We start from the raw sequence: 3,816 nt of genomic DNA on the forward strand, positions 1-3,816 counted from the left end.
GTCTTGAAATGTTTCATTGACATGACTTTTCTTTTCCACTTGCATTCCTGGTGGCTCTTTTCTCCTGCTCATCCTTAAATGTGTATTCGGGAACTGGGAGGATTGTAGTCTCCCTTTCTACTTCTAATTCATAAGTCATAATCTGAACAATAAAGATTTAAATTAAAAAAAAAAATGTGGCTAACAAAAGCCTTCATGACCTGGCCCCTGCCAGACTCTCTGGCCTACTTTGTACCACACTTTCCTGTTCTTACTAGCTCTAGCCATAGTGACTTTTTTTTCTGCCCCCAAGGTCTTTGTGCTTATAATTCCTTCTGAGTGAAATGGTATTTTCCCAGATCTTCACCTGACTTACCTCTTTTCATTATTCAAGTCAAAGTTCAAATAATTTCTCTGTAGACTCCCTGAACACTTTATCCAAAATATTAACCTCTTTTTCGTGCTTCATGACATTCCTCTGTTTCATTATCTCCATTGCACTTGCCAGTATCTTAAGTTACATTGTTTGTTTTCTTGTCTGTAGTCTGGCTCACACTTAGAACCTAAACCCTATGAGAATAGGGCCTTATTTCTATTATGATTGCTATATTTCTAGTGCCTAGAATAGTCACTCAGTACACATTTATGAAATGAATGAATGAAGTGTGGGTTCCTGGGTCTTAGTCCCAGAGATTTTGATTTAGCAGGCTTGGAATGGAGCCTAGGAATTTGTATTTTAGCAAACATTCCAGGTGTTTCTGATGTCTCTGCTCAGTTGTGTTGAAAATCATTGCTTTACACAATCTGTTCGCCTCAGCCACCCCGATGGCTTTACTTAGCATTTGTTACTATAAGCTGACAATTTGTGAGTCTGTGTCCAGTTCTGATCTCTTGTCTGAGCTCTAAGCTTGTTTATTCAGTGGTCTCTTGAATATCGCCATTTGACAGTCACACAGCACTTCAAATTCAACATGACCAAAGCAAAAATAATTTTTTCTTGGAAATGTGTTTTTCTTTCTGAATCCTTTTTTTCTGTTCAAGATGCCACTAAGTTGCATAAGCCAGCAACTTGGATGTAATTCTTGAGTCCTTTTTACCCTTTAATATCAGTAATCATAAAGTTATGTAGACTCTTTATCAGCTCAGTCTCTCTTGAATCTTTTCATTTTTCTCAATCAGCATCACCACTTCCTTAATTCTGGAGACCATCATCTCTCATCTGGATAATTGATGGCTTTTAACTGGCCCTCCTTCCCTAGCTTTGCTTCCAGTCTTTCATTTAGTTCTGTACCCTTTTCAGGGGTGGGGAACATCCTGCCCACAGGCCGTATCATTTGTTCTGGCTCTGCCAAGGCATTAGGGGTGAATTAATTAAATGTTTGACTAAATATAGCAGGCTAATTTTTAAGTTGGTAATTTTGTGTGGCCTCTGAATGATCTTATAAATATTCAATTGGCCCTTGGCAGAAAAAGGTTCCCCACCCTGCTTTAGCTAAAGAAATCTAAATCTGTTATCTTCTGCTTAAAGCATTAAAATATATATATATATGTAAAATATAAATATATATATTTATGTATAAAATGTTTATTGATTTCAGAGAGGGAGAGGGAGAGGGAGAGAGAGATAGAAACTTCACTAATGAGAGAGCATCATTGGTCGGCTGCCTTCTGTATATCCCCTACTGGGGATCGAGTCTGCAGCCTGGACAGGTGCCCTGACCCGGAATAGAACTGTGACCTCTTGGTTCATAGGTCAATGCTCAACCATGCCTATGAGCCATGCCAGTGGTCATCCTGCTTAAAGCGTTGTAATGTCTTCTTTGTTTCCAGTATAAAGGCTAGGTTTGTTTGCTTGTTTGCTTATTTATTTATCCTCACCTGAAGACATGTTTATTGATGAGAAAGAGAGAGAGAGAAAGAGAGAGAGGGAGAGAGGGAGAGAGAGGGAGAGAGGAAGGAAGGGGTGTGGGGGGTGGGGAGAGAGAGAAAGAAAGAAAAAGAGAGAAACATCACTATGAGAGAGAAACATTGATCTAGTTGCCTCCTGAGCCCTGACTGGGAATCAAACCTGCAACCTAGGCATGTGCCCTGACTGGGAATCGAACCTGCAGTCTTTTTGGGATATGGGATGATGCTCCAACCAATTGAACTATCCAGCCAGGGCTTTAAAAAAAAATCTGGGGGCTTTACCTCACCTCACCTGCCTTACACTTTGCTGTTTTCACTTTGATTTCAGGGGTGGGCTTCAGCTACAGATGAAGTACTTATTTTTTCACTCTCCCTATTCTCTCACCTTATCTTCCCCTGAGTGCCTCTCTACCCCCAAACAACAAGAACCAAAACCCTCACTGGTTTGAGTCTCATGTTCTGGTAGCCTTACAGGGCATCCCAAAACTCTCATTTTCTTTGCCTCTTTGAACCAGTTTCCACAAAGCTTGGTTCCTCTTTGTCTTTACTATAGTTTTCTCTCTACATTTCATTCTGAGTTCCTGCTCACACTGAAGTTAAATTTGCTAGGATTGTGATCTCTCTTGTGCCAAAAGGACTCTCTAGGCCAGTGATAGCGAACCTTTTGAGCTCGGTATGTCAGCATTTTGAAAAACTCTAACTTAACTCTGGTGCCGTGTCACATATAGAAATTTTTTTATATTTGCAACCATAGTAAAACAAAGACTTATATTTTTGATATTTATTTTATATATTTAAATGCCATTTAACAAAGAAAAATCAACCAAAAAAATGAGTTTGCGTGTCACCTCTGACATGCGTGTCATAGGTTCGCCGTCACTGCTCTAGAGCATGTGATTTTTGTCTTATTTCTCTACTAGCTGTATGGACAAGAATAGGAAAGAAAGAAACTAGATTATTTGAAGCTTATGTTCTAGAGCAGTTTCTCAACCTTCCTAATGCTGCCACCCTTTAATACAGTTCCTCATATTGTGGTGACCCCCAATTTCATTGTTACAAATTGAACATAATTAAAGCATAGTGATTAATCACAAAAACAATATATAATTATATATGTGTTTTCCGATGGTCTTAGATGACTCCTGTGAAAGGGTCAAAGTCAAAATTACATTAGAAAGATCATACACCAACAGGTTGAGAACCGCTGTTCTAGAGGTATATGTTCTAGATCGTGATTTTGCCAGTTGTGCTAAAGTAAGTTTTTGCTCTTGTTGCTGTACCATCAAAGTTGTACATTTTCCATTATTAAGGTATCTTCAACCTTACATTAATTATCCCACATTCAGATTTTCCTTATTTTTCCTTCAGAATTATTTGGTTTAAAATTTATTCTTTATGTTTTACTCTCCATCCTAGCAGTATTTTTGACTATGAAGAAATGGGAAGACCAAGAGGGTTTGCACTTGGAGTATGATAGTGCAGAAATATTTCTTCTTTATTTTTTTAACTAAATGTCCATGATGGCTGAAAATTTGAGTTATTTGAACAGTATGATAGGAGCACTATTGAAACCTGCTTGGTTTCTCTGTAGGCTTTGTGAGGGAGTAAAATCAGAACCAATGCTTAAAACTTTGACTTTTTAACCCTGTTTGAAGTTTTCGGAGGCTTTGCTGAGTTAATTCTCATTAACTCTGCTGAATCAGTGTCTTTATATGTAAAATGGAGTTGATTGTTTATTTTATGGTAGAAGAAAACTTGACATTTGGAGATATCTACTAAGGTTGAGTATAGTAGTAATACTTCTTTTTTTAAAATTAAATCTTTATTGTTCAGATTATTATAGTAGTTCCTCTTTTTTCCCCCCATAGCTCCCCTCCACCCGGTTCCCCCCCCTACACTCCCCCAATCCCACTGTCCTCATCCATAGGT

Source organism: Myotis davidii, unplaced genomic scaffold, assembly GCF_000327345.1.
Source record: "Myotis davidii unplaced genomic scaffold, ASM32734v1 scaffold1134, whole genome shotgun sequence".
In the NCBI taxonomy this organism is placed as follows: domain Eukaryota; kingdom Metazoa; phylum Chordata; class Mammalia; order Chiroptera; family Vespertilionidae; genus Myotis; species Myotis davidii.